The sequence below is a fragment of the Diabrotica undecimpunctata genome, chromosome 6, assembly GCF_040954645.1.
Source record: "Diabrotica undecimpunctata isolate CICGRU chromosome 6, icDiaUnde3, whole genome shotgun sequence".
NCBI classification, from domain to species: Eukaryota; Metazoa; Arthropoda; class Insecta; order Coleoptera; family Chrysomelidae; genus Diabrotica; species Diabrotica undecimpunctata.
Window position 1 is genome coordinate 4,181,147 of NC_092808.1, and position 27,958 is coordinate 4,209,104.

General features: G+C 33.9%; 1 protein-coding gene across 2 annotated transcripts in view; it reads left to right on the top strand.

The window, feature by feature from the left end:
- The window catches only part of Plod (procollagen lysyl hydroxylase), a 96,290-nt gene that overhangs the window by 18,053 nt on the left and 50,279 nt on the right, over positions 1–27,958 (top strand). The window lies entirely within an intron of this gene.

The following is a 27,958-nucleotide window of genomic DNA, read 5'->3' on the forward strand; positions in this document are numbered from 1 at the left end:
TGTTCTAACATCTGACAATAAAGTATAATCAGCTGCTGACTATGTTTGAATCTAGCACGAGCAGACTTTTGAAACAACAAGTTTTTGAAGTTATACTTCTATACACGCGCTCCACGTTAGAAATTTGTATGGGAGTGAATCTGTGAAATCATTACATATGTAAGATAATGAGTAAGAGAGAGACAGAAGATATATTTTCTCTCTCTCTTCCTCTCTCGAATATAAAAATGTTCCTTTTGTATATATATTTAATAATATATATATTATATATATATTATATATATATATATATATATATATATATATATATATATATATATATATATATATATATATATATATATATATATATATATATATAGTAAACTCTTAAATATTGGGGAAATCTGCAAGAAATACTCTAATGTGTATCAATTGTTTCGCCGAACGTTTTCGCCAAAGAGAATTAATTTGGCTTCTATATAATATATATATATATATATATATATATATATAAAATATATAAAATATTTATTAATATTATTATTTATGTGATATGTTTTGTATTATTTATTAAATGTTCATAATTATATTAGTCTTTTGTATTTCAAAATAATAATCTCAATAAATCACTGTATGACTCAGAACTATCAATTTTGAAATCCGTTTGTGTGTCATGTCCTCGGTAGTATAGTCAGTATCCTTGCGTGTCACGCGGGAGACCGGGGTTCGATCCCCAGTCGGGGAGGACTTTTTTATTAATATTATTACATGATAAATTAAACATATGCGTAAGTAGAAAAGTTATGTATATTATTGTCATTTTTAAATACTTATGAATATTGCATTTTAATTTGTATTGTATTATTATATTGAATTATGTTGCACTGTATTGTAGTGTATTTTTTTATGTATATTATTGTCATTTTTAAATACTTATGAATATTGCATTTTAATTTGTATTGTATTATTATATTGAATTATGTTGCAGTGTATTGTATTGTATTTTTATATTATAATAACAAAATAAACAATGAATTTTACTGCAGAGTATGTGTAAAAAAATTTTTGCATTCAACTCCTTTCATACATATATGAAAATAAAAATATACATTTTCATGAAAATATTGATTCAATCCTTCATTTACTATACTCCTATTACAGGTCAAATGTTGTTTATTAATTGTTAGTAAGTTGTTATTAATTCTGTTTTTCTTTCTGCTATGTGTTACCTATAGCATTACATATGTAATGATTGTGCAGATTGACTCCCAAATAAATTTATAACTGCGAATGCGTGTATAGAAGTGTAACTTCTACTGGCAGTCCCACTGGACTGCCACACCCGTTTTTTTTTAATTCTAGAGAAAACCAACGAGGTAATTTTGAAGGTTTATATGTTTTGTCCAGAACATAAAGTGGCATTGCTTTAAAAACTACTTCACAGAAATTATTTACTGAGATATTAATATTTGAGTCATTAAAAATATTATTCCAGTCAACTGAAAAAATAATTGTTTTAGAATTTAATAAAATTTGCATTACAATAGTCAAAATATATAGTGTAATCCAATTGCCACATGATGAAAGTTATTGGGAAGCAAATACTGTGGAAAATAAGATCCAAGAATACTCCATATTGATTTGGTAAGTTATTTGATTGCCTCAGATTTAAGTAAGAGAAGCATTTGCATAGTAGCTTTACTGGATAGTTTTGTGGGCAGTCAACGAGCAAGCCCAAGAAGCCAGTGGTAAGTTGCAGTCGCCAAATAAATATATACATGTTCGATCATTATATAAATATTCGATTAACCTGTCATATTTGTAGTCCCCCTTTGATGTAATGATGCTAGTATTTCAGGAAACTCAATAGTGTCGAAAGCTTTTTGTAAATCGCCAAAAGTTATTACAAGTCCTCTATTCTCTCGCCAAATCGTAAATCGCCAAAAGTTAACTGATATTAATTTTCCAATAAAAAAATCGCAAACTCATAGTTATGCTCCAATTTCTTGGTTTGATGATGAACTAATAGTAATACGAGAAAATCTTTTCACGGTCAAGATAATTGTTGATGTTACAAGGGAATATAGTGAGTATAAAAAGTTTAAGAAGCACTATAAATCAACAATATCATTAAAGAAAAAACTGGCTTATGAGAATTTCTTTTTCAATTCAGAAAATATATTTCGTGACAGTTGGAAAGTTATAAATTATCACAGAAACAAATTTCAAAATTAAAAACAGGTGTGGCAGTCCAGTGGGACTGCCGGTGGAAGTTACACTTCTATGCACGCATGTTACAAATTTATTTGGGAGTCAATCTGCGCAATCATTACATATGTAATTCTATAGGTAAGACATAGCAGAAAGAGAAACAGAATTAATAACAACTTACTAACAATGAAGGATTGAATCAATATTTTGATGAAAATGTATATTTTTATTTTCATATATGTATGAAAGGATTTGAATGCAAAAATTTTTTTACACATACTCTGCAGTAAAATTCATTGTTTATTTTGTATATTTATAAGTATTTAAAAATGACAATAATATACATAAAAAAAATACACTACAATACAGTGCAACATAATTCCATATAATAATACAATACAAATTAAAATGCAATATCCATAAGTATTTAAAAATGACAATAATGTAATAATATTAATAAAAAAGTCCTCCCCGCCTGGGAATCGAACCCCGGTCTCCCGCATGACAGGCGGGGATACTGACTACTATACTACCGAGGACACAACACAGAAGTATTTCAAAATTGACAGTTCTGGATCATACAGTGATTTATTGAGATTATTATTTAGAAATACAAAAGACTAATATAATTATGAACATTTAATAAATAATACAAAACATATCACATAAATAATAATATTAATAAATATTTTATTATATGTATAATATTATATGTATATATATCTTTATATAATATAAATATATATATATATATATATATATATATATATATATATGTATATATATATATAATATTAAATTATATAACAAAAGGAACATTTTTATATTCGAGAGAGGAAGAGAGAGAAAATATATCTTCTGTCTCTCTCTCTTACCTATATCTTACTTATGTAATGATTTCACAGATTCACTCCCATACAAATTTCCAACGTGGAGCGCGCGTATAGAAGTATAACTTCAAAAAGTCTGTCCAAGCTCGATTTTATCAAACGATTTCAATAATTACTTTACTTCAGTAGCTAAACGTATTAGAAGTTCTTTTAATTCTACAAATGAAAATGTAGCCATAGATTTTTTGAAAGATGTACACTCTCCTTACTGATTCGGTTGTAAGCTGAAACTGACCTCGCTTACAAGCGAAGCAGTAACCTCTCCAGAAGATGCCAACCCTTAGTGTCGGCGAAATGTCGAGAACTAATCGACATACATAAACATAAGACAACGGCCTAACAGCACGAACAAACAGATAAACAAGTTAGACGATGGCCGTGAAAACCTAACGCATTTTATCAGTAGTGAGGATATTTGCAAAAGCAGGATATAGAGGACACTGTAAGTATAAGGTTATTTCTGGATTTAGGTATTATGCCACTATCACGATACAAGACCTAGATATGCTATTAGAGCACAATGTTTTAGATTGACAAAGAGCATAAAAAAATTGGACTGATATTGGTTTGTATAACTTTTTGCCAGATGAAGTAAAAAGTCTTCACACAGCTTTTACACAATGGTACTAGTTTGGTCAGGGTATTTGCCTACTATGACGATATTTAATGTTTTTATATTTTTATTTAGTGTGTTTGTCGTTTCTTAAATTATTAATATTAAATATCTGTTTGTAATGTTTAAATTCGCAAAAATTTTATATGTAGGTATGTAAAAATTATTGTCACTATTCCTTTGACTTGTCAAAAACAAAACTGTTTGTATATATTGACTAAATAAATTATATTCTATTATAATTCACTGATCTCTCTATTCAAGTCTTAATTGTTTGCAAATCATTGTTTTTCGTGAATCCACTTCTAAAACTGGCCTGCTCGGCAAGCTTGATAAAAGTCTTAATTTCGGTCCAGGCGTTTGGTTATGATTAGACTTCGGCAAATATGCAAATAAAAATGTAGAAAATATGCGCATAGATATGCACGTGTTTACCCGAAAATATGCAAATATTTTACAAAATATGCATACAAATAAATAAAAAAATCGTAAAATAGTAACAATTTTATTTAAAAAAAAAAGTGTACATAACTAAATATTTCCTACTATTCATTAAGATTTACATTTATTTTAAGTAACTACATCATTTTTAAGTATGAATAAACTTATTGAGAATTATGGTAACAATAAATGACCAAGTGGTGTTCAAAATTTTCTAACAAAAACTTGTGGCTTCTGTCTGAGTACATATATTTATATATGGAAAAACTTCATGGTTCAACATCAACTGATGTAACGGGAGCATTTTTCAAACTAACCAAAACATTTGGTTCTAAATTAATTGTTTCCGAAATATTTCCAGCTAGAACACTGACTACTTCAGAAAGAATATGGTAACCTTTATTTTTTTCCATAGTAGCTTCAAATTTTTTTAAAATATCTTTTCCAATATTACCTCTAACGTTCCGACAACATAACGCAAATTCTTTTATTAATGCTGTACTTTCGAACAATGACAGTTTTGGTGATTCTAACTGAGTAATTGTTTTTTGAACAAAACTAAAATTTGATTTTATAAATGAAAGTTCTTGTTGAAGCAAGTTACTCTGAAAAGTTTGTTTAGAATCCAAAAGAGATTGGGAACTTTCATCTGTTAACGTATCGATTATGTTCTTTATTTTAACAAAATGATCTGCATAAAAATTAGCTGCTTCTAACCATGTTCCCCATCGCGTTAAAATAGGTTGTGGTGGAAGAGGAATGTTAGGTAGCATTTCTTTATAAAGTTGAATTCTTATAGGAGATTTAAGAAATACTTTTTTGACACTGGATATCATGGTATTTACAAGAGGAAACTTTTTTCGTATTTCCTCTGCAACTCTGTTTAATCCATGCGCTACACAAGTAACATGTATTAAATCTGGGAAAAATATTTTTAAATTTTGTCCTGCTTTCACCATATAAGGAGCAGCATCCGATAAAATAAGCAGTAATTTATTAGAAGGAATAGTTGTCGGAAGAAAAAAAGTTGCTAATGTTTCTTGTATAAAACGCGAAATTGTTAAAGCATTTGTTTTCTCAAGTTGCTGGCATGAAATAAGATGAGATTTTGGTAAGGTATCTTCTTTAAGAACACCAATCAATAAATGAGCAATATACTTTCCTGAGGAATCAGTGGTTTCGTCTACAGATATGTAAAAATAATTATCTGCAATTTCTTCCTTAATATTAATTAACACCGACGAGTATAGCCCGTTCACATTATTTCTTCTTAGAGACCGATCACTTGGAACATTAAGTTTGCAATATTTTTTTAGAAACGAACTGAAATTTACATTTGCTAATTTTGAAAGCGGTATGTTTGCAGACACTAATGCGCGACACAAGTCTTCATTAAAAGTTTCTTGCTCATCTAATTTTTTTGAAGTAGATTGGAAACATTTAGCCATCGAAGTTTGATGTTTTCCTCCTATTTTTCCTTTTTTTGCAATGTGTGAAGCAGTTCTCACATGTTGGTCTATCTGAAATTTCTTCTCACATGCTATCTATAAATAAAAATAAAAACCTTTATTTTAACCCAACCTTTAAAATATAAAAATATACAAGGTGTTTTTGGTTAATCAAATAACTGGTTTGGAAAAAAAAACACTCGCTAAGTGTTTTAAATGCAGTATTAATCCACAAATTAGTTTTTGTTACTAACCATTAGTACATCATATAACTTATTTTAAAATTCAACAAAAGTTTTTTTTTGTTATTTACAATAAATTACAATAAAAATAATTGTGTTTTAGAATAGCTGACTTCATAAAAAAAGTAAAGGTGAAAAATTTTTCTAAATACACACCATTGTATTGTACCATGGACAATTTTTTCTCACTAAAGGAAGCTATTTTTCATTTAAAAACAACCTACGAGTACTAAATTTCAAGTAAATACGTTTATTGGTTTTAAAGTTATTGTTGTTATTAACTAAAAGAATTTAATTTTTTTTTATTTTAACACCCTGTATCTCGAAAAGTAAATAAGTTTGACCCCTCATTAACTATATCGTTTTGTTCAATTTTTCGAAAAGTATCTACAGTCAAACGTTGTAAGTGTCATTTGGAAACACCCTGTATGTATGAAATATTAGATATTTAATAGAAAATATTAGATACTTACAATTTTGCCACAGACTGAACAGTAGATTTTTCCCATATCCATAGACAGCTCTTTATAAGGTTTAATCCAAGTTGAAGCACTGGTTGTTTTAGGCATTATAAAATCACAATCTTCCTTTTTGTTACGCACAACGAGTGTTTACGCTTTGAATATCAAAACAAAAATGATTTACAAATCTGAGCATCAAATTAGAAATGTTTAGGTACCTAATTCAATAAACTGGGAGATTTTGGAAAATCCCTAAATTAGGAACAAAACTATTAGCCGTTTACCTGCTGTTAAGATACAATAAATTGTAGATAGATTTGGGGATTAGATCATAAAATGTTGAGGGCTACTTAAATTGATCTTCTTTGAAATTGTAAATGTTTTGTACCTGTAGAGATTACGTACTTAGATCATTTCTTGATTAAAATGACTACAAAATTTTATACAAGAATTGAAATAAATTGGTATGTTTAAAAATTTTCAAATACAGTATAAAAATCTGAACTTTTATGCACTTTATGCAAACTTTTATACAAATATGCCAAAATATGAAATATTTGCCGAAGTCTAGTTATGATTCTAATGAAAGTTGGGAAAAAAGATAAATTGGCCTATAGTTGTCGAGATTTGTTATAACATTTTTTTTTGTGAATAAGAATTGTAATTTCATTATTTTGTCATTGGTAAGCATAGATTTGAACAGATTGAAAATAATTGTACAGAAAATAAATTAAACTATGTCAAGTCGTTCCTCTAGATTATTGCTTCCAATAAATTATAACATTTCGTTATAATTAAAACTTTTATCAAATCAAAATTGCTGTAGTAACGGACAATTTATTATATAAACTAAAGATAGTAGTATCAATAATTGATAAAAGTTAAAAGATACATTGGCATCATTCGTAGGAAGCTGTAGAGTGTCCTGTTTCTTTAATCATTTTGTTATTTTTAATTTTACGACCAACGGCAGTGATGCAATGCGTATTTAAAACACATATGTGCTATTCCACGTTGCACATAATAATTGTCGAGATTGTAAGCGATTGTTCTGGAACATTCTTACAGCGGTCGCTTTGATTTAAGTCCGCGTGTACCGTGTGTACCAAAAAGTTAATTAAATCTTTTAATTATCGATATGTTATTTTAACAAAATCAATCATTTTTATGAGTTTTGACAAGTATTTAAAAACTACGACTACAGCAGGTCGTTGCTTTTGTTTTGCTTTTCAATTGTATAGGGCGTTGAACTTGTTACTATTTTCATTGAAGTTAGGTTATAATTTTTTAAATACTGTGCATAAGTGTATAATACAAAACAACTTTGTATTCTTGTAGCGGTAAAGTGGAGCGAATTTTAAATTTAAAATAAAATTCAGGGTAATTTATTAAAAAAAAAAACATACCTTTGATGACGTATTCTTCTTCTTCATGTGCCATCTCTTCTAAGAAGGTTGGCAACCATCATGGCAATTCGCACTTTCGATACCGCTGCTCTAAAGAGGTCAGCAGAAGTGCAGTTAAAACAAGCTCTCAAATTGTTTAACCAGGTCTTCTTCCGCGACTCCTACCCTGTATTATTTCTTGCATTATTAATTGCAGCAAGTTATAACGCTCGCCCCTCATGACATGTCCCAGATATTGCAGTTTTCTGACTTTAATTGTATTTAAAACCTCTTTATCTTTTCCCATTTTTCTCAACACCACGACATTCGTGACTCTATCCACCCAACTTATTCTTAATTTCCTTCTGTAGGCCCATAACAACTCGAAGGCTTCTAATCTGTCCGAAACATCTTTCTTTAATGTCCAAGCCTCCAACCCATAAAATAATACGGAGAACACGTAGCATCTCAGAAGTCTTATCTTTAAAGAAATTGAAATGTCGCTGCTACAGAGTACTTTTTTCAGTTTTTTGAAAGAATTTCTTGCCTGTCCTATTCTTGCCTTAATCTTTTCTGTGTACTCATTATTTTCGTTAATTATTGTACCCAGATATTTATATTTTTCAACTTTTTTAATTTGTTCTCCATGTATTGTTATGTTTCTTGGCGCTGTTGGGCTTTTGTAATTACCATAAATTGTGTCTTTTGTGTGTTTAGGGACAGTCCGTTTTCTTCACTGACTTCTACCACTCTGTCAACCATTTGTTGTAAATCCTCAAGACATTCCGCTAATAAAATAGTGTCGTCGGCAAACCGTATATTATTGATTGGTCGGCCATTTACTTTTATTCCCATAGTTAGTTCTTCTAGTGCTTCCTGGATTATTTCCTCTGAATACAAATTGAATAATGTAGGAGACAGGACACAGCCCTGCCTGACGCCCCTCTCAATCTGTATTTCATTTGAAAGGACGTTGTTTTCTTTTACCACGGCGATCTGATTATAATAGATAGTGCTAATGATCCTGATATCTCTCATATCTAAGTTTTTGTTTTTAAGTAATTCGATTAGACGGTTATGTCTGACCTTATCGAAGGCTTTGTTGTAATCCAAGAAACACATATATACTGGCTGATTAACATCCATGCACCTTTGCACAAGTACATTCACAACAAACAGGGCTTCCTTCGTTCATTTGATGACGTATACAGTGTTATTAATAGGGACGGCAAAAAAATTATACTATATTTTTAATGAGGCAAGTGTTATACTTATGTTTCGTGGAACTGAGGAAACATTTATCAGGGTAAAATTAAAGGACGTTATCCACTTATTGAACGCTTCTTCTTCTTATAGTTCGTTCCTATCGGAGGTTGGCTATTATCACAGCTACCCGTACCTTATTGGCGGCTGCTCTGAAAAGATCTACTGAGCTGCAACTATACCACGCTCTTAGGTTTGTTAGCCAGGAAATTCTTCGTCTTCCTATGGATCTTTTACCCTTGATTTTACCTTGCATTATGAGCCTTAATATCTCATATTTCGCACCTGTGGTAATGTGGCCTAAATATTTCAGCTTTCTTGTTTTGATGTGCTTTATAAACTCGCAATCCTTTTGTAGCCTTCTTAACACTTCTGCATTTGTAACTCATTGAGTCCATGGTATTTTCAAAATCCTTCTATGGCACCACATCTCAAATGATTCCAACTTCTTTATATTATCCACTTTTAGTGTCCAGCTTTCCATTCCATACAACAAAGTCGAGAACACGTAGCATCTTAAGGCTCTTATCCTCAGCTCCAGAGGAATTGTTTTGATTTTTATAAATGCTTGTCTTGGAATTTCAATGCGTGTCCTTATTTCTCTACCTTGGTCATTGTTTTCATTTACCCAGGTTCCCAGATATTCACTATTTCTACTTGTTTTCCCTCGATATCTAGCCTTCCTATTGTATGTTGCTTAGAAATAATCATGCACTTGGTTTTCTTAACGTTCATTTGTATATCCATTGTCCATACTGACTTGCGTTGCATGCTTCTAGACTGTCTGCAAAAACAGCGGTGTCGTCTGTAAATCTTATGTTGTTCAAGATTTTTCCGTTTATTGATATACCCTGTTATTTCTCTGATATTGCTTCCTTAAAAATAGATTCGCTGTACAGATTAATAACAATGGGGACAGGACGCAATCCTGTCTAAAACCTCTTTTGATTTCTATAGTTTCTGTATCGACATTTTCGATTCTAACCTTTGCTTTTTGATTCCAGTACAGATTGATAATAACCCGTATATCTTGACTATCCACATTCCTTTCTTTTAACAGTTTTACTGATGTCGTACTCTATCAAAAGCCTTTTGATAATCTATAAAGCAGACATAGAGATCCTGGTTCATATCTAATCGTCTTTGCGAGAGAACGTTAAAAGCGAACAGAGCCTCTCTCGTTCCTAGTCCTTCTCTGAATTCAAACTGGGTGTCATCTATATCTTCTTCTAGTTTTTTGTATAGTCTTAGTAGAAATATCTCAAGTGTGTGGCTTATTAAGGTAATTGTTATTAACACTTTGATAGTGTTACAAACGTGGACAGCCACCAATCTTCGGGTATTACTCCTGTTGTATATACTTCGTTGAACCCATCTAAAAGTATATGTAGTGTTTCTTCGTCAATGCATTTAATTAGCTCAATGGGTTACTGATCTGGGCCTACTGATTTTGCGGTCTTTGCATTTCTAATTGCCTGTTCTAATTCACACATTATTATTTTCGGTCCTGTTTGTTCCTGTGGTTCTTCTTGTATCATTCTATCATCGTCGAATAGTTTCATTAAGTATTCCTGCCAAAATCTTAGTTTATCTTTGATGTCTCCGATGAGTTTATTGTACTCAGTTAGTTCTAATCAAAAGGATCGAAAATATCTACCAAAACAACACAATAAAAGTAAATGTAGAAGAACTAACCCACCCAATTAAGGCTGGCAATGGTATAAGACAGGTGGATACTGGGATTGGGTTTGGAAATTCAGCAAAGCACATTTAGTACTGATCCGATCAACAACCTTTCTTGTACCAGAGATTTTATTATAAACAATTACCTGCTCTTGTAAAACTGGCTGTAAGAACTAAGAACCCTTTTTACACCTCTATGTGTAAAAAGCTTGGACTTCATTTCAGCAATTTATATGCCGAATGCACTGAGGAGACGTAAGAAAATTGATTCTTCTTCCTCCTCTTTATAAGAAATTCTGCTTGTTCATTGGCAGATTAATACCTCTATGGAAGGTTGTCATTCCATCTTTTGCGTGGTCCTTCGATACTTCTTCTGCTGGTTGGTGACTTATCTCTTTCTATTTTGACGACACGGGTCTCCTCCATTCTGCTTGTGTGGTTATTCCGTGCTTTTTTTCTATTTTGTGTCCATTGTTGTGGCTGTGTCGGGTCTTGTTAATGTGACTATTTCGGCATATAGTGTCATTAAGGCATCCTGCCAGTATATTTGCTTTTTGTACTTGATCTCTCACTTCTTTGTCCAGGTCTCCATAGCTAGACAGTGTAATTCCCAGGTATTTTATTTCCATTACTTGTTTAATACTGATGCCATCAATTTCTATTTTACTTCTGGTTGATTCTTTGCTGACTACTATTTATTGTTTGATTTTTCTGAGATGAGATTTGTCATATTAAATTATTTTGCTCTTATGTTAAATATGTGGACCAGTCTTTGCAGACTATCTTCATCTTGCGCTATCAATATTGCGTCATCTGCGTAACAGAGTATTTTGATTTCTTTGTTTCCCATTCTGTATCCTCTTCCTTTGTTAACGCTTTTGATGATTTCATCCATGATTAAATTGAAGATCATAAAGCTCAATGAGTCCTCTTGTCTTATTCCGCTGTCTATTTCTATAGGTTCTGTAAGTTGTCCATCTATTCTGACTTCCATTTTGTTGTTTTAGTAGATGCTTTCGATAGTCTCTATAATATATAGGGAAACTTCTCTATTATACAGAAGATGGATTACATCTTTGAGTCTTACTCTGTCAAACGCTTTCTTTAAGCCAATCAGACACAGAAATGCTGGTCTATTATACTCTAGTGATTTCTCATTTATTTGCTTTATAACGAATATTGCATATGTACACTATCTTCAACTACGAAAACCCTGTTGTTCATCTGCTAAACTTATCCTCTAATTTATTAGCACTTGTAAGATTTTAGTTGTAAGTTTTAGCGTAGTATTTAACAAGTTTATACCTCTGTAGTTTTCTGGCTGTTTTTTATCTCCTTTTTTAAATAGTAGAATTAGTTAGCTCGTTCTCCATTCTTCCGGCATTTTATTGTGTTTTATTTTATTATTTATATATATATATATATATATATATATATATATATATATATATATATATATATATATATATATATATATACCCGGTATTTAGGCGTTCCACGCCCTTCCGGTAGGGATCTATGGAGGAGTATCACCTAGTCGCAAGCCCTTATCTCTTGCCGTACTGCTCCACCATAGGCCGATCAGATACCAGCATATTCTAGACTAAGCCGCAGATTCATTTTTAGAATTTTAAACTACTGCGTTAGCCTTTTTGGTTTCTGTTCACCGAGCCGGGGATTTGAACTGACATCTCTCGCATTGATGCGAAGGAGAAGCCAGCCGCCCAGCCCGCTTGGCTATCCGATCGACTTATTTTATTATTTAATGTTGTTAATTGTTCTGTCATTGCGACAAGTCATTGAGATAAACTCAGTTATTGAAAATATGAAAAAATCTTGTTGGTCATTTTAGTACATCTACGAAAAACTTCATATCCATGTAAAATATTCTTAAAATTAAACCATATTCAAAAGGAAATTTAATATAAAAATAATTTAAGCCAAAGAATTCAAACTTGCATTTTTTACTTAATTTATTTTTCTGTAACCGGGCGATATATCTTTTATAAAACAAAAAATAAAAATTACAGCTTTTATAGCACATAGTAAAATTGTATTTGTCCATAATTTTCTAAGTATAAATAAGTTACACGTCTTGAAGGCACGTTCCTTGTTTATTGGTTTACCGTTTTATCAAATAATATTTCAGCTTTACTCACACACCTTCAAAAAACAATACATTCCGTAGTTCTCATTAGTGATGTGATTAACACACACCCAAAATTAAGGAATCACCAATCTTAACACTAGTTATACTGATAAGGCGACTAAAAAACTTGTCCGAAATGTATTTGACTAATAGCAAGTTATGGGTGTTTACGATTTATAATTAGGTATTGGTTTTAATTTGGATGATTTACATTGGCAGTTACTTATTTGGGAATAATAATAATTTTAAATATACCAATTAAATTAGTAAAAAATAAGAATTTGTTCGTCATAACTAGACTTCGGCAAATATGCAAATAAAAATGTAGAACATATGCGCATAAATATGCACGTGTTTACCCGAAAATATGCAAATATTTTACAAAATATGCATACAAATAAATAAAAAAATCGTAAAATAGTAACAATTTTATTTAAAAAAAAAGTGTACATAACTAAATATTTCCTACTTTTCATTAAGATTTACATTTATTTTAAGTAACTACATCATTTTTAAGTATGAATAAACTTATTTAGAATTATGGTAACAATAAATGACCAAGTGGTGTTCAAAATTTTCTAACAAAAACTTGTGGCTTCTGTCTGAGTACATATATTTATATATGGAAAAACTTCGTTCAACATCAACTGATGTAACGGGAGCATTTTTCAAACTAACCAAAACATTTGGTTCTAAATTAATTGTTTCCGAAATATTTCCAGCTAGAACACTGACTACTTCAGAAAGAATATGGTAACCTTTATTTTTTTTCCATAGTAGCTTCAAATTTTTTTAAAATATCTTTTCCAATATTACCTCTAACGTTCCGACAACATGACGTAAATTCTTTTATTAATGCTGTACTTTCGAACAATGACAGTTTTGGTGATTCTAACTGAGTAATTGTTTTTTGAACAAAACTAAAATTTGATTTTATAAATGAAAGTTCTTGTTGAAGCAAGTTACTCTGAAAAGTTTGTTTAGAATCCAAAAGAGATTGGGAACTTTCATCTGTTAACGTATCAATTATGTTCTTTATTTTAACAAAATGATCTGCATAAAAATTAGCTGCTTCTAACCATGTTCCCCATCGCGTTAAAATAGGTTGTGGTGGAAGAGGAATGTTAGGTAGCATTTCTTTATAAAGTTGAATTCTTGTAGGAGATTTAAGAAATACTTTTTTGACACTGGATATCATGGTATTTACAAGAGGAAACTTTTTTCGTATTTCCTCTGCAACTCTGTTTAATCCATGCGCTACACAAGTAACATGTATTAAATCTGGGAAAAATATTTTTAAATTTTGTCCTGCTTTCACCATATAAGGAGCAGCATCCGATAAAATAAGCAGTAATTTATTAGAAGGAATAGTTGTCGGAAGAAAAAAAGTTGCTAATGTTTCTTGTATAAAACGCGAAATTGTTAAAGCATTTGTTTTCTCAAGTTGCTGGCATGAAATAAGATGAGATTTTGGTAAGGTATCTTCTTTAAGAACATCAATCAATAAATGAGCAATATACTTTCCTGAGGAATCAGTGGTTTCGTCTACAGATATGTAAAAATAATTATCTGCAATTTCTTCCTTAATATTAATTAACACCGACGAGTATAGCCCGTTCACATTATTTCTTCTTAGAGACCGATCACTTGGAACATTAAGTTTGCAATATTTTTTTAGAAACGAACTAAAATTTACATTTGCTAATTTTGAAAGCGGTATGTTTGCAGACACTAATGCGCGACACAAGTCTTCATTAAAAGTTTCTTGCTCATCTAATTTTTTTGAAGTAGATTGGAAACATTTAGCCATTGAAGTTTGATGTTTTCCTCCTATTTTTCCTTTTTTTGCAATGTGTGAAGCAGTTCTCACATGTTGGTCTATCTGAAATTTCTTCTCACATGCTATCTATAAATAAAAATAAAAACCTTTATTTTAACCCAACCTTTAAAATATAAAAGTATACAAGGTGTTTTTGGTTAATCAAATAACTGGTTTGGAAAAAAAACACTCGCTAAGTGTTTTAAATGCAGTATTAATCCACAAATTAGTTTTTGTTACTAACCATTAGTACATCATATAACTTATTTTAAAATTCAACAAAAGTTTTTTTTTTGTTAATTCAATTACAATAAAAATAATTGTGTTTTAGAATAGCTGACTTCATAAAAAAAAGTAAAGGTGAAAAATTTTTCTAAATACACACCATTGTATTGTACCATGGACAATTTTTTCTCACTAAAGGAAGCTATTTTTCATTTAAAAACAACCTACGAGTACTAAATTTCAAGTAAATACGTTTATTGGTTTTAAAGTTATTGTTGTTATTAACTAAAAGAATTTAATTTTTTTTAATTTTACCACCCTGTATCTCGAAAAGTAAATAAGTTTGACCCCTCATTAACTATATCGTTTTGTTCAATTTTTCGAGAAGTATCTACAGTCAAACGTTGTAAGTGTCATTTGGAAACACCCTGTATGTATGAAATATTAGATATTTAATAGAAAATATTAGATACTTACAATTTTGCCACAGACTGAACAGTAGATTTTTCCCATATCCATAGACAGCTCTTTATAAGGTTTAATCCAAGTTGAAGCACAGGTTGTTTTAGGCATTATAAAATCACAATCTTCCTTTTTGTTACGCACAACGAGTGTTTACGCTTTGAATATCAAAACAAAAATGATTTACAAATCTGAGCATCAAATTATAAATGTTTAGGTACCTAATTCAATAAACTGGGAGATTTTGGAAAATCCCTAAATTAGGAACAAAACTATTAGCCGTTTACCTGCTGTTAAGATACAATAAATTGTAGATAGATTTGGGGATTAGATCATAAAATGCAAATGAGCGAACCCATAGCGATTATCCAATAACTGAATGCCTCAGTGACCGAGACTTTCTAAGAATGTTGAGGGCTACTTAAATTGATCTTCTTTGAAATTGTAAATGTTTTGTACCTGTAGAGATTACGTACTTAGATCATTTCTTGATTAAAATGACTACAAAATTTTATACAAGAATTGAAATAAATTGGTATGTTTAAAAATTTTCAAATACAGTATAAAAATCTGAACTTTTATGCACTTTATGCAAACTTTTATACAAATATGAAATATTTGCATAAAATATGCACAATATGCAAAATATGCAATATGCATATTTGCCGAAGTCTAGTCATAACTGTATAGAACGGTTTGACAGATGAAATGTGTAGTATGGGATAATACAAAAAGACTCTCATCTAGGGATTCATCAATTTTTTAGTGGAAATATTTTTAAATAAACAATCAAAACGCCAGACTCATTATTTTGCTTCTTCTTCTTACGATGCCTATCCGTTTCGGATGTTGGCGATCAACATGGCTATCCTAACTTTGCTTGCTGCTATTCTGAATAGTCCGGTTGTCGATGTATTAAACCACTTTCTCAGGTTTTGAAGCCAAGATATTCTTCTTCTCCCTGGTCCTCTCTTTCCAAATACCTTGCCCTGAAGAATGAGTTGCAACAAGCCGTATCTCTGTTCATTCCTCATAACATGGCCAAGATATTGTAGTTTGCGCTCTTTGATGGTGTTAATAATCTCGCATTCCTTGCCTATTCTACGTAGGACCTCAACATTAGTCACACGATCCACCCATGAAATTCTTAAAATACGTCTGTAACACCACATTTCGAATGCCTCGAGTTTTCTTAAAGAAGCTTCGGAAAGTGTCCAGGCCTCTACTTCGTATAATAACGTTGAAAATACATAGCATCTAATGAGAGAGATTTTGGTAGCAAGTGGTAAATCGTGACTTCTGAAAAGAGACTTCATCATTATGAACGCCGATCTCGCTTTTCCTATGGGTTGTTTTATTTCACTGGAGTGATCCCATTGGCTGTTAATGTTGGTACCAAGGCATGTGTAGCTGTCCACTCTGTCAATTGGATGTTGGTTAAACAAAAGCTGTGTGTTTAATATTTAGCGCTTACTGATACTGACTACCATGTACTTTGTTTTCTTCGTATTAAGATCAAGTCCGTGTTCTCTACTTATATCTGATATACGTAAAGGCGAAATATCTTGAACTGAAATAGTATTTAGGGAAGTTGATGCTGCTGTCTTCGTTCGTTTTGCGAATGGAATATTATCTTCTTCAGAAGAGGATGCTTCCTGTTGGGATTCATGGTTAGAGTTTGATACACTGTCAAACATTATTGAAGCTGCAAAATTAGTTTCTTTAAAAACATTTTCATCTATAGGACAAATGCAGATAGCACGAAAAGCGTTCTGTGATTTTCTCACTGTTGCAGCAGGTCCGTAAGCATCTCCAATGATCCCGGAAACCTGAAACATTGATACAGTTTGAACCACGTTATTCCGCAACTATTTTTGAATGCATTGTCCATAAACATTTTAAAAGGCTCTGAAAAATCCAACATCCAACGGTTTAAGTCTGTGTGTGGTGTGACTTGGTAACTGCAATAACCTAATCCCATTATCCCTGACAATTTGTAGAGCTTTTAGGTTTTTACTGTGGGTTCTGTGGCCGTCCAACAATAACAAAACAGGGGCCTCAGGGCTTGGCTTAACTGTTTCAATGAAATTATTAAACCATGTCACAAAAAGATCGTTACTGATATATCCAGTATCGCTAATAGTGACAATGCTGCCAGGCGGAGCACCTAATGAAAGTTCCTCTTGAAAACGTTTCCTTTTAAAAATTATCATGGGTGGCAGTGGCGCACCCGGGGAGGGGGGGTTTGGGGGCTAAAAACCTATTCCGACACTGTTACTCACACATTTTAAGGACTCAAAACGGAGCTAAACCCCCCCCCCCCAGAGGCAAATTCTAGGTGCGCTACTGATGAGTGGTACAAAGTGCCCTGCTCCACTATCACAACAAACCACAGTAATATTTACCTCCCTCTCTTCACTAGAAATGCTCCCAATTTAATGTTTTCCCTTCTTGGCTAATATTCTCTGACATTGCCGTTGTACGGTTGAGTAGTCTGTCTCATCGACGTTGAATATGCGTGTGGCGGTCAATTTTTCCTCTTCACAAATTCTTTGTAAAAGTTCATAGAATTTTTCAACTCGTGCTTTGTTAAATCCTGCAGCTCTTGCCATTGATGTTTCGACATGAAGCTATAATACCACTTCTTGCCTGCCATACGTTTATATGTGTTGAAATTGTGTTTCAAATTGTTTCTTGTTGCCAATTCAAACGAAAATTTGCGGACCTCTCGTATGCCCAGAAAAGTCAAAGTTTTTAACAAAACTTTTCTCTCTCTCCAATGGCGCCAAAGCCCAAATCGAGCCTTGGCCTCCTACAAACTATCCCTCTAACCTTGCCGGTCCCGCGTCGATCTTCTTCAGGTTCTCACGTCTAGCAAATGTGTGGCCGTACCAGTATGTATTTAATTATCAGGATATGTGGCATCAAATCAAAGTAAAGGTGAGGGCGGAAAATATTTCTCCTATTTCTCCTACCCTGAGTACCACTGTCAGTTAATTAAAACTGTTATAAATAATATGTCGGTAGAAAGTTGGAAACATTCAGAACAACATATTGTAAAAGTTGAACAGTCCTATCTGTCTATGCAAAGTTATAATAGACAACCCACTGTTATTAATCCAAATGAGGACTCTGACAGTGAAACATACACACAACTGATACAGACATCTAATTTAAATACAACTTTTATTTATTTATTATTTTCTTCACAGAGCTTTAGATTTATTTCCTTTTTATATGTTTTTTCTGTATAATATTGTTACGAACATACTTTTGGCATGGCCCAGGTAACGGTTGCATTGCATCTCTAATACTCTCGAAAGTTCGCGGCGTATCGAGTGCGAGAGAGAATAACCGGTCACGTAGGCGAATTAGAGGTGGGACAACGCCAGAATATTCTCGAACCCAGTAACTGTAGTATATATAGGTAACAATGTTAGAAGTAGAGTTAGTTATTAAGATACTACCGAACTGTAAAGTTATAAATAAATATATGTATATAAATTCGAACCGCTCGTTTTATTTAATCACGCTACAGTGGTGTTACGGTGTGAGATTTGCAAATAAATTCAGCAGTGACTTTTGAAAAAGACTTTTGAACTTGAAAAGTATTATTCGTCGGGAACATCCGCGTAGTGATCTTTATATAAAAGAACATTTAAAAAGTACGTGTGTGCCTGACCAAAGATGCTGCTAGTAGAACTTTCAGTAAAACAGTTGCGTGAGCAGCTAGAAGAACGCGATGAAGACTGCAGTGGGTCCAAGAAGACACTCCAAGAACGACTGAAGACTGTTCTCAACAAAAATGGAGAAGACCCAGAGACATTCCAGTTTCAGTCAGCAGACGAAGCCGTTTTAACTAAAATAATTGATGGAAAATTCGAGACTGTTTCCAAAAGATTCGATGAAACGTCTCAAATGATAGAAGAATCTTCTCGAAAGAATGATGAAAGATTCAATGAAACGTCTCAAACTATTAAAGAAATAGCTAGACAAAACGACGAGAAATTCGAAAATATGTCTAGAAGATTCGACGAAGTATGTAATCAAAACAATGACAAATTTGAAGAAGTCACAAAAACATTCGATAAAGTAGAAGAGAAGATCAAACAGTTAGAGAGCATGATAACTAATACAAAAGTGCTACCACCAGTTAATACAGTAGCTTTAGATCCGGTAGTAAAAGAAGAATCAGCCAGAGACGAAATGACACATCATATGAGATTCAAATTGCCACCATTTGATGGAAAGTCCTCTTGGTCCATATACCTTAGACAATTTGAAGCTATTGCGACAGCCAATCATTGGACAGAACAAGAAAAAGCTGTTTCCTTGACTGCTGCTTTACGAGGTGATGCTGCAGATATCCTAAGATCGATTCCTAAGGGTCAAGAAAAATGTTACCAGACCTTGTTCACTCGACTAGACAAACGTTACGGAGATGCCCATCTACAACAAGTCTACAAGGCGCAACTAAGAAGTAGAATTCAACGAGCAAGTGAAAATTTACAAGAGTTTGAAGCAGATGTTGCTCGTATAGTGCGGTTGGCTTATCCGGAAGTACCAGACAACATTTTGGAAGAAATTGCTGTAGATACCTTCGTCAATGGGTTAAAAGAAAGTGAATTACAGAAAGCTTTACGACTAGCAAGACCAAAAGTTCTGGATGAAGCGCTCGCTATTGCCTTGGAACATGAAACAGCTAGTCAAACTTCACGGAGCCATCGAGTAAGAACCATCGAAGAAGGCGACGAACCAAACGATGAACGTCTGGAAGAAATGGTACGAAAAGTAGTTCGTAACACGATGCCGAAGAGACGCGAGCCCAGATGTTGGAATTGCGGTGACGTAGGTCATATTCGCCGTAATTGCAAGAAAATGATACAACAGTCGGAAAACTAGAACGGGTCGACAACAAGGGGCAACTGCCGACCTCGAGAAACACAGCCCCCATAGTAACTGTGAACATTACGTCCTCAGGTGGAATTCATAGCTTGTACATAGAGGGTCGTATCAATAATAAATGTAGATCGTTTTTGGTAGATACAGGTGCAACGAGAACTATTGCACGGCCAGAAGTAGTACGAGGCCATCTTAAATTATTGCCTGCAACAGTAAAGCTTAGAACAGCAACTGGTGAGATAATTAATACATATGGCGAGGCTAATCTGTCAGTATCCATTGGCCAGACCACAGTGAGACATACAGTATTAATTGCAGAGATCTCCGATGAGTTCATATTGGGGATGGATTTACTAAGGAAAGTTGGGGCTGTATTGAATGTCAAAGATGGAGTTCTCGAGATCAGTGGTGAAGAGTTGCCGTTTCATGAAGACCAAGAAGATGTTATCAGCTTAATAACTACTTGTGACGTAACAATACCCGGTAATAGTGAGAAAATTTTGATGACCAGACCTGATGGTTACTGCCGAGAGGGAAGTTTAAGGATGGTCGAAGATGTGAATAATGCCGAGTTCCTAACGGCAAAAGCTTTGGTGAGAATTCGAGATTTCGTTCCTGTAAGAGTTATGAATTTAAAGGGAACTGCTATTAAGTTAAGTAAAAGAACTTTGATTGGACAGTGTGTTCCCGTGGCTTCGATTTGTTCCATGAATACTAATGAGAAATCGTCGAAATCTAAGTATCCAAAGGAGCTTGTCGAGACGATGATTAAAACGTGCCAAGATCTTGATGATGAACGAACTAAAAAAGTGAAGTCTATGCTGATAGAATTTCAAGACGTTTTTGCCATGGATAAGAAGGATAATGGCAAAACAAGCATAGTAAAGCATAAAATTAATACCGGAGACGCTCAGCCAATCAGACAACAACCTAGACGACTTCCATTTTCGAAAAGAGATGAAGCCGAAGACATCATCAAAGATATGAACAAACAAGGGGTAATTGAACCATCAAACAGTCCATGGACATCACCAGTAGTCCTAGTAAAGAAGAAAGATGGTTCAACACGTTTTTGTATTGACTACCGACAGCTCAATGCAGTAACTAAAAAAGATAGTTATCCTTTGCCCAGAATAGACGATACTTTGGATACACTTTCTGGTTCTCGTTGGTTCTCCACACTCGATCTGAAAAGTGGATATTGGCAAGTAGACATGGAGCCAGCTGATCGTGAAAAAAACCGCATTCTCGATAGGATCAGGGCTTTGGCAGTTTACAGTTATGCCCTTTGGTTTATGTAATGCCCCGGCCACATTTGAAAGATTAATGGAGGCAGTTTTAAGAGGTCTAACATGGAAAACATGCCTGGTATATTTGGATGATGTAATTGTGGTTGGAAGATCCTTCGATGAACATGCCAATAATCTGACAGAAGTCTTTCAACGATTGAGGGCAGCGAATTTAAAGTTAAGTCCAAAGAAATGTCACTTGTTTCGACGAGAAGTGAAGTACTTGGGACATATTGTAGCAAGTAATGGTGTAACAGCTGATCCTGAAAAACTTGCAGCAATTAAGGATTGGCCAGTACCAAGAGATAAACACGAAATTAGAAGTTTTCTTGGCCTATGTACATATTACCGCCGTTTTGTCAAAGGATTTGCCAATATCTCCAGGCCATTAACAAAGTTGACAGAAGAAGGCAAAGAATATACATGGAGCGAAGAGTGTCAAAGAGCTTTTGAACACTTACAAATGGCTCTGATCAGCGCACCGATTTTAAGCTACCCTAGACAGGCAGGAAAATTTGTGTTGGACACCGATGCAAGCAACAGTGCAATAGGAGCTGTTCTTTCCCAAATCCAAGATGGACAGGAGAAAGTCATCGCTTACTTTAGCAAAGTCTTGTCAAAACCAGAAAGAAACTATTGCGTTACCAGAAGAGAATTGCTAGGCGTAGTGAAGGCTTGTGAGCATTTCCATAAATACTTATATGGCAGAAAGTTTCTTCTTCGCACGGATCACGCTGCTCTAAAATGGCTCCTACAATTTCGTAATCCAGAGGGCCAGATGGCAAGATGGTTAGAACGATTACAAGAATATGATTACGAGATCGAACACAGGGCTGGCAGAGTTCATTCAAATGCTGATGCCCTTTCGAGACGACCGTGCAGTGCAAATTGTAATCACTGTCTTAAATTAGAAGAACGACTTTGCCCCGTGAGACGAACCACCGTCATTAATGAGCAATGGCAGCCTCAACAGCTACAAGACGCTCAAGCAGATGATCCATGTATAAAAAGAGTATTGGATTGGATGCGTCGAAGTGAGAGACCTTCTTGGCAAGACATTAGTGCATGTAGTCCAGAAGTCAAGTGTTACTGGAGCCAATGGAATTGCCTAGTGCTGAAAGATGATCTTCTGTATAGAACCTTTGAGAACGATGATGGTACAGAAACTAAGCTTCAGTTGATTGTACCTAAAAGTAAAGTGTCAGAAGTATTGCGTCAGTTGCATGACGGTGCATCAGGTGGACACTTTGGTATCACGAAGACTCTGCAAAAGGTTCGAGAACGGTTCTATTGGGTGAACTGTAAAGATGATGTAAGAAGATGGTGCCGGAAATGTGAACTGTGTGCAACCAGTAATGGTCCAGCTGGTAAAAAGAGGGCACCCATGAGACAGTACAATGTTGGTAGTCCTATGGAAAGAGTAGCAATCGACATTGCAGGTCCACTTCCAGAGACAAATGATGGAAATAAATATATCCTGGTAGCCATGGATTATTTTACGAAATGGACTGAGGCCTATGCGATACCAAATCAAGAAGCTGCTACCGTTGCAGAGGTACTTGTTAAAGAATTTTTTAGCCGATTTGGTGTTCCTTTGGAGATCCACTCCGACCAAGGGCGAAATTTCGAGTCAACCCTTTTCCAAAACGTTTGTAAATTGATTGGTGTCAATAAGACCAGAACGACACCCCTGCATCCTCAATCAGATGGAATGGTCGAGAGAATGAACCGAACAATGGGTAAACACCTGTCCAAAGTTGTATCAGAACATCAAAGAGATTGGGACCAGCACATTCATTTATTCCTAATGGCCTACCGCTCGGCCGTGAATGAAACTACAGGCCAGACTCCAACCTGCCTGATGTTAGGTCGTGAAGTTCGTTTACCCTGCGACCTAGAGTTTGGCTGCAGACCTTCCGAAGAACATGTTGCAAGCGAAGATTATGTCGACCGCCTGAAGTTAAGAATGAACAACATTCATGAACTTGCCCGACAACACATCCAGATAGCCAGTGACAGAATGAAAGATCAATATGATTCTCGATGTAAGAGTGAAAGCTATGAAGTAGGTGATCTTGTTTGGCTTTATAATCCACAACGTCGTCGAGGCTTGTCTCCCAAACTGCAAAGACAATGGGAAGGTCCATATGAAATTAAAAAGAAAATAAATGACGTAATATACCGAATTAAGAAGTTGCCGAAAGGTAAACCAAAAGTAGTTCACATAAATCGTCTTGCACCATATGCTGGCTCAAATGAAACAGAAGAAGCACGAACCCTTCAACATGAGATCAAAGATGACCGGCGACCAAGCTTTAATGAATTTATGTCAAATTACGCAGAGAGAAAGAGTGCTAGATTCGGCGTGACCACAGAAGTTCAGCAGGATCTTTTTAGTGTTCCGCATAACGTCTCTCTAGCCCACTGTGTTGCCCAAGATCTTGAGATGACTAAAGGAATCTCATCCGTATTTTATAAGAAATTCGGTCGTTTGGACGAGTTAAAAAACCAGCAGCCTAAAGTTGGAAGAGTACTGAGATTAGAAGATGGTTCCCGATCTTTGCTGTATATGGTGACCAGGAAGTCTTATACAGACAGGGCAAGCTACGAGGATATATGGCGTGCTTTAACTAATTTGAAGAAAATTGTGTGCAATTACGACATCAAGAATTTGGCCTTACCCAAGATAGGCCATGCACTAGATAATCTGGACTGGAAGATTGTCAGAAGCATGCTTGAAGTGATCTTCCGAGACACCGGCGTACGAATTACTGTGTGTTGCATTAACCCGATGGGATCGTATCCTTCAAAGTCAGTAGACTGTTATTTCTTTCTAAAGGGTTCATGCAGAGCTGGAGAGTCCTGTAGATTCCGCCATGCTGTGCCTACCGGAGTTGCTGATCGGGACGATCAGATTTAAGAGGGGAGCAGTGTTACGAACATACTTTTGGCATGGCCCAGGTAACGGTTGCATTGCATCTCTAATACTCTCGAAAGTTCGCGGCGTATCGAGTGCGAGAGAGAATAACCGGTCACGTAGGCGAATTAGAGGTGGGACAACGCCAGAATATTCTCGAACCCAGTAACTGTAGTATATATAGGTAACAATGTTAGAAGTAGAGTTAGTTATTAAGATACTACCGAACTGTAAAGTTATAAATAAATATATGTATATAAATTCGAACCGCTCGTTTTATTTAATCACGCTACAATATTAAATACGTGCCAATATAATATATTAATCATTTGTGACGATATATCGAAAGTTGAATGTCGATAAAATTTTAAAATATATCGATATATTTAATGGTGCCATCTCTAGTTGGGGGAACCCTGTATATTTGAATCTAATTTTAATATAATATATGAAGCTCACAGCTACTTCGTATTTTTGTAAATAACTTTTTTGGTATCTCCTATAATACCAAATTATTTTATTTCAATAACAGTTTTAATTTGAGTATATTCTACAAAGATATCAATAGTGTTGAAGTTTCCTTCTATAAATATAAATAACTAAAGTATAATGGAATAATTTTTGTAGAAACCTTATCAAATTGGTATTTTAATAATTTGTTTATATAACGCATAAATGTTTACGTAATTTAAATAAATATGTGGATTAAATTGGTAATACTCTGAAGAATTAGATCATAGTACAGGGTCATCAACATAAAGGATGTTCTTTAGTTATCAATCATTTATACTTGTTTTGAAAATACGTATTTTTTATGACAAAATATTACAACTGTCAGGACTTGTGCAGGACTTACCGAAGTAGAAAAAATATAAATATGGATTCCTTGTGTATGGTCTCCAATTTTAACACCCATAGGTTCACATTTTCTTTTCCAAATATCCAAAACCCCTCCAAATAAATCTTAAAGAGTGTAGGTGCAATGCAGCAGCCTTGGCGAAGTCCTTTGGTCACTTTTATCTTTTTTGTCACTTTTTGTCCAATCTTTATTACACTCGTCATATCATCGTACAACTCCCTTCAGCATTAATGTAAATCGGTGGAATATTCTTGTCTTCTAGCACCTGCCATAGCTTGGCTAATGGGACACTGTCATACGCTTTTTGAAGATCAATAAATACCATGTGTGTCTCCATATTATGTTCCAAACGCTTTTCTATTGTTTGTTTTAGGCAGAACACATTGTCTATACAAGAACGACCAGTACGAAAGCCACTCTGATCTTCAGCGTCTTCCCAACAATCTTCAATTCGGCTTTTAATTATCTTCCCGTAGACTCTACAGATTGAGTTAGTTACACTAAGCCCTCGGTAGTTCTTACAATCTTTTCTGTCGCCTTTATTTTTGTATAGATTGCTGATATATGCAGTTTTTCATTCTGGGGGTAGCTCTTCTCCTCTCAAGAATAAATTAAAAGTATAGGCCAATAGCTGAAATAGTTTGTCAGGGCCATATTTAATCAGTTCAATGGGTACTCCCCCCGGTCCTGGAGCCTTTCCATTTTTCATAGCGTTGGCGTGTTTTTTAATTTCTTCTGGTGTTATTTCAGTTTCTTCGCGGTAGGAAATATCATATTTTTGGTAGCAAATATCTTGGAATTCTGTTCGATCTATTGTCAGCATTTGTTCATAATATTCGACCCATAATTCTGGGGCTATTAGAGTTAACCTACTGCATTCTTTTCTATCTGTTCTACTACCTCTAATTTTTTTCCAGGCTTCTTTACTTCTTGCTGTACCCATAAAATTTTCTACGTTATCGCAGGCTTTATTCCACATCTCATTTTTGGCTTTATTTACCTCTTTTTTTACTTCTTTGTTTAAGCTGTTGTACTGTTGTCGATCGTAAGGGTCCTTTGTTGCTAGCCATTTGTTATACATATTCTTCTTCTTCCCCACAAGATCTTCTATTTCTTTATTCCACCATTCATTTCTATTTTTTATGCTATCCACTTCTCCAATAGCTTCCATTGCAGCTTCGTCAAGAGCTTTCATAATTTCGTTGTACGTATTAATTGGTGAGGAGTAACAAACATCGTGCAATTTCAGATTCAACCTCATTCGATACAGAAACTGGGTAGACTCGTTTTCAAAACCTTGTAGATTATATCTCTTTGTTGAAATGTCTTGCAGTATCATTGAACTTTCGTTTTCATTTTGTCGTTGGCTTCCTTTAAATGTAAATAGTAGTGACGCTTCACTACTATTATAGTAGTGATCAGATCCACATTCTGCTCCTCGATGGACTCTAACGTTATTAACCTTTATTGTGGAGTTTTTTTTTGCATATACAGTAATCGATTATTGATTTCAAATTCCTCGTTGGCTGAATCCACGTGAATTTATTAATCTCCTTGTGCTGATAATATCCATTATCTTTAAATTCATATGATCGCAGAAACTTATTAATCTCTCACCGTTTTTATTTCTTCAGAAATTCTAGCATTAATGCCAATTAATGCCATTAATTATAAGCCAAAATATCAAGAACTACAAAGTAGAATTAAAGTAGAAATAAAAAAGACCAAGGAAAAGTGGTTAATGGATCAATGCATAGAAATAGAAGAGTATGACAGAAAATACGACAGCTTTAATATGAATAAAAAAATAAAAGAACTAACAAATACTAAAAAGAGAGCACATTATGGGATACTCAAAGATGATAATGGTAAACTCATTGCAGACATTAAAGATAAACTAAGATTTTGGCAAGAATACATAATGAAACTATTCGACGATGATAGAATGATACAAGAAGAACTTCATTAACAAACAGGACCGAAAATAATAATTGCGAATTAGAACAGGCAATTAGAAATGCAAAGAGCACAAAATCAGTAGGCTCAGATCAGATATTCACTGAGCTAATTAAATGCATTGACGAAGAAACACTGTATATATGTACTTTTAGATCTGTTCAACAATCTATATACAACAGGAGTAATACCCGAAGATTGGTTGATGTCCACCTTTGTAACACTACCAAACTCAATACATGCGACAGAATGCTCAAAGTACAGAACAATTTCCTTAGTAAGCCACACACTTAAGATATTTTTAAAAATAATAAATAAAAGACTATACAAAAAAATAGAAGAAGATATAGATGACACCCAGTTTGGATTCAGAGGAGGACTAGGAACGAGAGAGGCTCTGTTCGCTTTTAACGTTCTCGCACAAAGACGACTAGATATGAACCAGGATCTCTATGTCTGCTTTATAGATTATCAAAAGGCTTTTGATAGAGTACGACATCAGAAACTCGTAAAACTGTTAAAAAAAAGAATGTGGATAGTCGAGATAGACGGGTTATTGTCAATCTGTACTGTTATCAAACAGCAAAGGTTAGAATCGAAAATGTCGATACAGAAACTATAGAAATCAAAAGAGGTGTTAAACAGGGTTGCGTGCTGTCCCCATTGTTATTCAATCTGTACAGCGAAGCTATTTTTAAGGAAACAATAACAGGAACAACAGGGTATATCAATAAACGGAAAAATCTTGAATAACATAAGAT